At 38.0% G+C, this 11,225-nt stretch overlaps 1 pseudogene; it reads left to right on the top strand.

Moving 5' to 3' along the window:
- The first annotated feature begins 254 nt into the window (after positions 1–254).
- Positions 255–354, top strand: LOC115803592 (U6 spliceosomal RNA; annotated as a pseudogene).
- The last annotated feature ends 10,871 nt before the right edge of the window (positions 355–11,225 follow it).

Genomic DNA, 11,225 nt, shown 5'->3' with positions numbered 1-11,225 from the left:
AGAAAATCATAAAAACAGCAAGGGAAAAGCAACAAGGTATGTATCAGCTGACTTTTCAGCAGAAACCCTGCAGTCCAGAAGGGAGTGGCATGATATATTTAAAGAGATGAAAGGGAAAAACCTACAACCAAGAATCCTCTACATGACAAGGCTGTCATTCAGATCTGAAGGAGAGATAAATAGTTTTACAGACAAGCAAAAGCTAACCGAGTTCAGCACCACTAAACCAACTTTACAAATATGTTAAAGGATGATTGCTTTGGTAGCACATATACTAAAATTTGAATGATACAGAGATTAGCATGGCCCCTGTGAAAGGAAGACATGCAAATTCATCAAGCGTTCCATATTTATATGAGATCAAAAACACAAAATATGGGGGAAAGGAGTAAAAAAATGTAGATCTTTTAGAATGTGTTTGATCTTAAATGACTACCATTTAAAACAAGTAGATATAGTTATAGGTCAACATACGTGAACACCATCATAGCCACAAATCAAAAACCTACAATAGATTCACAAAAACTAGAGAGAAAGGAACAGAAGCATACCACTAAAAGTCATCAACAATGTTGTAAATCAACTATACTCCAATAAAAAATTTAAAAAATAAATAAAAATAAAATAAAAAGGAAAGTTATCAAAACACAAGGGAAGAAACTAAAAGAAGTACAAAACAATCAGAAAACAAGTAACAAAATGGCGATATGTATGTACCTATCAATAAACACCTTATATGTCAATAGACTAAATTCTCCAATCAAAAGATTTAGTGTGGCTGATTGGATTAAAAACAAGATCCGTATATATTCTGCTTACAAGAGATTCATTTCAGAGCTAAAGACACACAGACTGAAAGCAAGAACGTGGGGAAAAAAAGATATTTCATGCAAATGGAAATGACAAGAAAGTGGAGGTAGCAGTATTCATATCAGACAAAATAAACTTTAAAACAAAGTCTATAACAAAAGAGAAAGAAGGTCATTACATAATGATAAAGGGATCAGTACAAGAAGAGATTATTACGCTAGTTAACATACATGTACCTAATACAAGAGCACATAAATATATAAAGCAAATATTAACAGACATAAAGGGAGACATTGCCAACACTACAATAATAGTAGGGAACTTTAACATCCACTTATATCAATGGACAGGTCATCCAGACAGAAAGTCAATAAGGAAACAATGGTCTCAAATAACACATTAGACCAGTTGGACTTAACAGATATATACAGGACATTCCATCCAAAAACAGTACAATACACATTCATCTCAAGTGCACATGGAATGGTCTCCAGGATAGGTCACATGCTAGGCCACAAAACAAGTCTCAACAAATTAAAGAGGATAGAAATTATATCAAGCATTTTTTCCAACCAGAACAGTATGAAATTAGGAATCAATTACAGAAAGGAAAATGGGAAAAAAACAAACACATGGAGACAAGACAACGTGCTACTAAAAAACCAAGAGATTGATGAAGAAACCAAAAGGAAATCATAAAATACCTCTAAACAAATGAAAATGGAAACACAACACTCCAAAATCTATGGGATGTACCAAAAGCAGTTCTAAAGGGGAAGTTTATAGAGATACAGTTTACCTCAAGAAACAAGAGAAATCTCAAATAAACAAATCTAAACAAATCTACCATCTAAACAAATTAAAAAATCAAAGAACAGACAAAGTCCAAAGTCATCAGAAGGAAGGAACAATAAAGATCAGACATAAAATGGAGATTAAAAATAGTAAAAATCAATGAAACCAAGAGCTGTTTTTTGAAAAGATTAATAAAATTGATAAACTTTTAGCTAGGCTCACCAAGAAGAAAAGAGAAGCACCCAAATATACAAAATAAGAAATGAAAGAGGAGAAATAACTACAAAAAAAATCATAAGAGAATACTACAAACAGTTATAAGCCCACAAATTGGTCAACCTAGAAGAAATGGACAAATTTCTAGAAACATACAACTTCACAAGACTGAATCAAGAAGAAACAAACAGGGACTTCTCTGGTGGTCCAGTGGTAAAGAATCTGCCTTACAATGCAGGGGACGCCAGTTCGATCCCTAGTCAGGGAAATAAGATCCCACATGCCATGGGACAACTAGGCCCATGCACCACAATTACTGAGCTCACACACCTCAACTAGAGCTCATGTGCCACAAACCACAGAGCACACGAGCTCTGGAACCCAGGCACCACAACTACAGAGCCCACATGCCCTGGAGCCTGAATGCCACAACTAGAGAAGAGAAAACCTGCACACCACAACTAGACAGAAGCCCGTGTACCACAACAAAGACCCCATGTGCTGCAACGAAAGATCCCGCATGCCTTAACTAAGATCCCGCATGCCACAACTAAGACCTGATGCAGCCAAAAATAAATAATAAATAAATCTTTTAAAAGAAGAAGAAGAAATAAACAATTCGAACAGATCAATCACTAGTAAAATTGAATTTGTGAAAAAAATAAAAATTAAAAAAAAACCTCCCAACAAACAAATGTCCAGAACCGGATGGCTTCACAGGGAAATTTTACCAAACGTAAAGAAGAAGGAACATTTCCAAATTCATTCTACAAGGCCACCATTACTCACATACCAAAACCAGAAAAAGACACCACAAAGAAAGAAAATTACAGGCCAATGAAGAACATAGATGCAAAATTTTTCAACAAAGTATTAGCAAATCAAATTCAACAATACATTAAAATGATCATACACCATGATCAAGTGGGCTTTATCCCAGGGATGCAAGGATGGTGCAATATCTACAAATCAACCAACATGATACACCTCTTTAACAAACCGGAGAATAAAAATTATATGATCCCCTTTGAGCCCTGAACCAAGATGGTGGAGTAGAAGGATGCGCTCTCACTCCCTCTTGTGAGAAAACCAGAATCACAACTAGCTTCTGGACAATCATCGACAGGAAGACACTGGAACTCACCAAAAAAGATACCCCACATCCAAAGACAAAGGAGAAGCCACAATGAGACACTAGGAGGGGTGAAATCACAGTAAAATCAAATCCTATAACTGCTGGGTGGGTGACTCACAGACTGGAGAACGCTTATACCACAAAAGTCCACCCACTGGACTGAAGGTTCTGAGCCCCATGTCAGGCTTCCAAACCTGGGGGTCCGGTAATGGGAGGAGGAATTCCTAGAGAATCAGACTTTGAAGGTTAGTGGGATTTGACTGCAGCACTTCAACAGAACTGGGGGAAACAGAGACTCCACTCTTGGAAGGCACACACAAAGTAGTGTGCGCATCAAGACCCAGGGGAAGGAGCAGTGACCCCAGGGGAGACTGAACCAGACCTACCTGCTAGTGTTGGAAGGTCTCCTGCAGAGGCAGGGGGTGGCTGTGGCTCACCATGGGGACAAGGACACTGACAGCATAAGTTCTGGGAAGTATTCCTTGGCGTGAGCCCTCCCACAGTCTGCCATTAGCCCCACCAAAGAGCCCAGGTAGGCTCCAGTATTGGGTCGCCTCAGGCCACACAACCAACAGCCCCACCCATCAGCAGTCAAGCGGATTAAAGTTTTACTGAGCTCTGCCCACCAGAGCAACAGTCAGCTCTACCCACCACCAGTCCGTCCCATCAGGAAACTTGCACAAGCCTCTTAGATAGCCTCATCCACCAGAGGGCAGAAGCAAGAAGAACTACAATCCTGCAGCCTGTGGAACAAAAACCACATTCACAGAAAGACAGACAAGATGAAAAGGCAGAGGGCTATGTACCAGATGAAGGAACAAGATAAAACCCAGAAAGACAACTAAATGAAGTGGAGATAAGCAACCTTCCAAAAAAAGAATTCAGAATAATGATAGTGAAGATGATCCAGGACTCAGAAAAATAATGGAGGCAAAGATCAAGAAGATGCAAGAAATGTCTAACAAAGACCTTGAAGAATTAAAGAACAAACAAACAGAGATGAACAATACAATAACTGAAATGAAAACTACACTAGAAGGAATCAATAGCAGAATAACTGAGGCAGGAGAAGAGATAAGTCACCTGGAAGATACAATGGTGGAATTCATGCTGTGGAACAGAATAAAGAAAAAAGAATGAAAAGAAACGAAGGCAGCATAAGAGACCTCTGGTACAACATTAAACACAACAACATTCGCATTATAGGGGTCCCAGAAGGAGAAGAGAGAGAGAGAAAGGACCAGAGAAAATATTTGAAGAGATTATAGTCGAAAACTTCCCTAACATGAGAAAGGAAATAGCCACCCAAGCCCAGGAAACACAGAGAGTCCCATACAGGATAAACCCAAGGAGAAACACGTCAAGACACATAGTAATCAAACTGGCAAAAATTAAAGACAAAGAAAAATTATTGAAAGCAGCAAGGGAAAAATGACAAATAACATACAAGGGAATTCCCATAAGGTTAACAGCTGATTTCTCAGCAGAAACTCTACAAGCCAGAAGGGAGTGGCATGATATACTTAAAGTGAGGAAAGGGAAGAACCTACAACCAAGACTACTCTACCGGCAAGGATCTCATTCAGATTCCATGGAGAAGTCAAAAGCTTTACAGACAAGCAAAAGCTAAGAGAATTCAGCACCACCAAACCAGCTCTACAACAAATGCAAAAGAACTTCTCTAAGTGGGAAACACAAGAGAAGAAAACGACCTGCAAAAACAATCCCAAAACAATTTTAAAAATGGTCATAGGAACATACATATCGATAATTACCTTAAACATGAATGGATTCAATGCTCCAACTAAAAGACACAGGCTTGCTGAATGGATACAAAAACAAGACCCATATATATGCTGTCTACAAAAGACCCACTTCAGACCTAGGGACACATACAGACTGAAAGTGAGGGGAGGGAAAAAGATATTCCATGCAAATGGAAATGAAACGAAAGCTGGAGTAGCAATACTCATATCAGATAAAATAGACTTTAAAATAAAGAATGTTACAAGAGACAAGGAAGGACACTATAATGATCAAGGGATCAATCCAAGAAGAAGATATAACAATTATAAATACATATGCACCCAACACAGGAGCACCTCAATACATAAGGCAACTGCTAACAGCTATAAAAGGGGAAATCAGCAGTAACACAGTAATACTGGGGGACTTTAACACCTCACTTACACCAATGGACAGATCATTCAAAATGAAAATAAATAAGGAAACAGTAGCTTTAAATGACACAATAGACCAGATAGATTTAATTGATATTTATAGGACATTCCACCCCAAAACAGCAGATTACACTTTCTTCTCAAGTGCGCACAGAACATTCTACAAGATAGATCACATCTTGGGTCACAAATCAAGCTCAGTAAATTTAAGAAAATTGAAATCGTATCAAGCATCTTTTCTGACCACAATGCTATGAGATTAGAAATGAATTACAGGGAAAACAACGTAAAAAACACAAACAGATGGAGGCTAAACAATACGTTACTAAATAACCAAGAGCTCACTGAAGAAATCAAAGAGGAAATAAAAAAATACCTAGAGACAAATGACAGTGAAAACACGACGATCCAAAACCTATGGGATGCAGTAAAAGCAGTTCTAAGAGAGAAGTTTATAGCTATACAAGCCTGCCTCAAGAAATAAGAAAACTCTCAAATAAACAATATAACTTTACACCTTAAGGAACTAGAGAAAGAAGAATAAACAAAACCCGAAGTTAGCAGAAGGAAAGAAATCATAAAGAGCAGAGGAGAAACCAATGAAATAGAAACAAACAAAACAGTAGCAAAGATCAATAAAACTAAAAGCTGGTTCTTTGAGAAGATAAACAAAATTGATAAACCATTAGCCAGACTCATCAAGAAAAAGAGGGAGAGGACTAAAATCAATAAAATTATAAACGAAAAAGGAGAAGTTACAACAGATATCGCAGAAATACAAAGCATCCTAAGAGACTACTACAAGCAACTCTATGCCAATAAAATGGACAACCTGGAAGAAATGGACAAATTCTTAGAAAGGCATAACCTTCCAAGACTGAACCAGGAAGAAACAGAAAATATGAACAGATCAATCACACGTAATGAAATTGAAACTGTGATTAAAAATCTTCCAACAAACAAAAGTCCAGGAGAGATGGCTTCACAGGTGAATTCTATCAAACGTTTAGAGAAGAGCTAACACCCATTCTTCTCAAACTCTTCCAAAAATTTGCGGAGGAAGGAATACTCCCAAACTCATTCTGTGAGGCCACCATCACCCTGCTACCAAAACCAGACAAAGGTACTACAAAAAAAGAAAATTACAGATGCAAAAATCCTCAACAAAATGCTAGCAAACAGCATCCAGCAACACATTAAAAGGATCATACACCATGATCAAGTGGGATTTATCCCAGGGATGCAAGGATTCTTCAATATAGGCAGATCAATCCATGTGATACACCATATTAACAAACTGAAGAATAAAAACCATATGATCATCTCAATAGATGCAGAAAAAGATTTTGACAAAATTCAACACCCATTTATGATAAAAGCTCTGCAGAAAGTGGGCATAGAGGGAACCTACCTCAACATAATAAAGGCCATATACAACAAACCCACAGCAAACGTCATTCTCAACGGTGGAAAACTGGAAGCATTTCCTCTAAGATCAGGAACAAGACAAGGATGTGCACTCTCACCACTATTATTCAACATAGTTTTGGAAGTCCTAGCCACGGCAATCAGAGAAGAAAAAGAAATAAAAGGAATACAAATTGGAAAAGAAGAAGTAAAACTGTCACTGTTTGCAGATGACATGATACTATACATAGAGAATACGAAAGATGCCACCAGAAAACTACTAGAGCTAATCAATGAATTTAGTAATGTTGCAGGATACAAAATTAATGCACAGAAATCTCTTGCATTCCTATACACTAATGATGAAATATCTGAGAGAGAAATTAAGGAAACACTCCCATTTACCATTGTAACAAAAAGAATAAAATACCTAGGAATAAACCTACCTAGGAAGACAAAAAACCTGTATGCAGAAAACTATAAGAGACTGATGAAAGAAATTAAAGATAATACCAACAGATGGAGAGATATACCATGTTCCTGGATTGGATCAATATTGTGAAAATGACTATAGTGCCCAAAGCAATCTACAGATTCAATGCAATCCCTATCAAATTACCAATGGCATTTTTTATGGAACTAGAACAAAAAATCTTAAAATTTGTACAGAAACACAAAAGACTCCGAATAGCCAAAGTAGTCCTGAGGGAAAGAAACGGAGCTGGAGGAATCTGACTCCCTGACTTCAGACTATACTACAAACCTACAGTAATCAAGACAATATGATACTGGCACAAAAACAGAAACATAGATCAATGGAACAAGATAGAAAGCCCAGAGATAAACCCACGCACCTATGGTCAACTAATCTATAACAAAGGAGGCAAGGATATACAATGGAGAAAAGACAGTCTCTTCAATAAGTGGTGCTGGGAAAACTGGACAGCTACATGTAAAAGAATGAAATTAGAACACACCATACACAAAAATAAACTCAAAATGGATTAGAGACCTAAATGTAAGACTGGACACGGTAAAACTCTTAGAGGAAAACATAGGAAGAATACTCTTTCACATAAATCACAGCAAGATGTTTTTTGATCCACCTCCTAGAGTAATGGAAATAAAAACAAAAATAAACAAATGGGACAGAATGAAACTTCAAAGCTTTTGAACAGCAAAGGAAACCATAAACAAGACAAAAAGACAACCCTCAGAATGGGAGAAAATATTTGCAAATGAATCAACGGACAAAGGATTAATCTCCCAAATATATAAACAGCTCATGCAGCTCAATATTAAAAAAACAAACAACCAAATCCAAAAATGGGCAGAAGACCTAAATAGACATTTCTCCAAAGAAGACATACAGATGGCCAAGAAGCACATGAAAAGCTGCTCAACATCACTAAAGATTAGAGAAATGCAAATCAAAACTACAATGAGGTATCACCTCACACCAGTTAGAATGGGCATCATCAGAAAATCTACAAACAACAAATGCTGGAGAGGGTGTGGAGAAAAGGGAACCCTCTTGCACTGTTGGTGGGAATGTACATTGATACAGCCACTATGGAGAACAGTATGGAGGTTCCTTTTTAAAACTAAAAATAGCACTACCATACGACCCAGCAATCCCGCTACTGGGCATATACCCTGAGAAAACCATAATTCAAAAAGACTCATGTACTGCAATATTCACTGTAGCTCTCTTTACAATAGCCAGGACATGGAAGCAACTTAAGTGTCCATTGACAGATGAATGGATAAAGAAGGTGTGGCACATATATACAATGGAATATTACTCAGCCATAAAAAGGAATGAAATTAGGTCATTTGTTGAGACGTGGATGGATCTAGAGACTGTCATACAGAGTGAAGTAAGTCAGAAAGAGAAAAACAGATATCATATATTAACGCATATATGTGGAACCTAGAAAAATGGTACAGATGAACCCGTCTGCAGGGCAGAAATTGAGACACAGACGTAGAGAACAAACGTATGGACACCAAGAGGGGAAAGCAGCAGGGGGGTGGGGGGGGGTGTGATGAATTGGGAGATTGGGATTGACATGTATACACCGATGTGTATAAAATTGATGACTAATTAGAACCTGCTGTATAAAAAAATAAATAAAATAAAATTCAAAAAACAGAAAAAAGAAATTGTCTACAGCTAAGAACATAGGCCTGTTAAGGATACTTGCATCTATTGAATATATTAATGAGTTATTGGCCTGTAGTTTTCATTTTTCGTAATCTTTTTATCTGTTTATGCCTTCGGTAAAATTCTGTTTTCATGAAATAAACAAAATCATATGATTCCCTTCAATAGATGCAGAAAAAGGTTTTGACAAAATTCAACATTCATTTATGAGAAAAACTCTCAACAATGTGAGTATAGAGGGCACATACCTCTATATAATAAATGCCATATATGACAAACCCACAGCCAACATCATATTTAATGTTGAAAAGCTGAAAGCATTTTCCTCTAAGACCAGGAACAAGACAAGGATGCCCACTCTCACCAGTTGTATTTGACCCAGTACTGGAAGTTCTAGCCACAGCGATCAGGAAAGGGAAACAAAATCAAAAATAAACAGATAAAAAGCTTTTGCACAGTGAAGGAAACTATCAACAAAATGAAAAGGCAGCCAACTGAATGGGAGAAGATATTTGCAAATGATATATCTGCTAAGGGATTAATAACAAAAATATGTAAAGAGCTCACAACTCAACATCAAAATAACAAACAACAAGATTAAAATAAGGCATGGAACCTGAATAGACATTTTTCCAAAACATACAGATGGCCACGGAATATATGAAAAGATACTCGGCATCACTAGTCATCAGGGAAATGCAAATCAAAACCACAATGAGATATCACCTCACATCTGTCAAAATGATATTATCAAAAAGACAGAGGACTTCCCTGGTGGCGCAGTGGTTAAGAATCCGCCTGCCAATGCAGGGGACACGGGTTCGAGTCCTGATCCAGGAAGATCCCACATGCCACAACTACTGAAGCCTGCATGCCTAGAGCCCATGCTCCACAACAAGAGAAGCCACCGCAATGAGAAGCCGGTGCACCACAACGAAGAGTAGCCCCCACTCACTGCAACTAGAGAAAGCCTGTGTGCAGCAATGAAGACGCAAGGCAGCCAAAAAAAAAAAAAAAAGACAACAGGGAATTCCCTGGTGGTCCAGTGGTTAGGACCTGGCGCTTTCACTGCTGGGGGCCCAGGTTTGGTCCGTGGTTGGGGAATGAAGATCCCACAAGCTGTGTGGCACAGCCAGAAAAAACAACAAATAACAACTGTTGGAGAGGGTGTGGAGTAAAGGGAACCCTCTTGCACTGTTGGTGGGAATGTAAATCAGTGCAGCCACTATGGAAAACAGTATGGAGATTCCTCAAAAAATTAAAAATAGAAGTACCATACAATCCAGCAATTCCACTAATTAGAAAAGATATATGCATCCCTATGTTCCTTGCAGCAATATTTACAATAGCCAATATGGAAGCAACCTAAGTGTCCATTGATAGATGAGTGGATAAATGTGATATGTATATACAAAGGAATATAACTCAGCAATAAAAAAGAATGGAATATTACCATTTGTGACAACATGAATGGACCTAGAGGTGTCATGCTTAGTAAAATCAGTCAGATGGAGAAAGACAAATACCACAATTTCACATATATGTGGAATCTGAAAAACAAAACAAGTGAACTAACATAACAAAACAGAAACAGACTCATAGATACAGAAAACAAACAGGTGGTTGCCAGAGATGGGAGGTGTGGGGGGATGTGAGGGAGATTAAGAGGTTCAAACTTCCAGTTACAAAAAAAATTAACTCTTGAGGATGAAATATACAGCATGAGGAATATAGTCAATAGTATTTTAATAACTTTGTATGGTGACAGATCATCACTCAACCTGTGGTCATTTTGTAATGTTAAGGAATATCAAATCACTATTCTGTGCACCTGGAACTAACAGTACTGTAGGCCAATTATACTTTCATTTAAAATAATAATAATTATTATTAGTTGTGGAAAATAAATAGATAAATAAAATACAAGCACTTTGACATTCTCCTCCCTCTGAGCCCCACCCCAAACTTTACAGGATAGAGAGCACGTTTCTTTTTGCTTAGTTTTACTCTTAAAATCATTTACAGGACTCCTGTTGTAAAAGACCTGCTTGAAATTGATGATAATATGCATTTACACCCAAGCTCTTTTGGAGATAAATATTCCATATGAATGCAAAGAGTAATTCGTAGATAAAGGTGATGCAGAAGCATTCGCATTTATCTGAAATTGAAGGACCAAGCTTCTCCCCAGCTGGGGTGGATTTCAAGTGAATGGGAAGCAGCCTCTATCTCTGCAGAGGTGGCCTGGGGATTCAAAAGGCAGGCTCGAAGGGTGAGAAAGAAGACAACGGGAGATCCTCAGACAGGAGCATGAGAGGAGCAATTCCAGACAAGAGGGGCAAAAAGGAAGAGGTGCCAAACCAGGCTACAAATCTTCTGGTAATCCAACACCTGGAATTAAGTACAGTGCGAATAAACTAGGGCCTGGTGGGGTTGGCCCAGCTATGTGGTCCTGCTGGCTAACGACATCAAGCATGATAATATGGTCATTAGGGTGTAGCAAACGACCAAGGGA

Source organism: Delphinapterus leucas, chromosome 13 (assembly GCF_059928025.1).
Source record: "Delphinapterus leucas isolate spDelLeu-1000000601 "Yukka" chromosome 13, BTC_Dleu_Yukka2, whole genome shotgun sequence".
NCBI classification, from domain to species: Eukaryota; Metazoa; Chordata; class Mammalia; order Artiodactyla; family Monodontidae; genus Delphinapterus; species Delphinapterus leucas.
The sequence above is the reverse complement of the archived record's forward strand: the minus strand, read 5'-3'. Positions and strand labels throughout refer to the sequence as shown.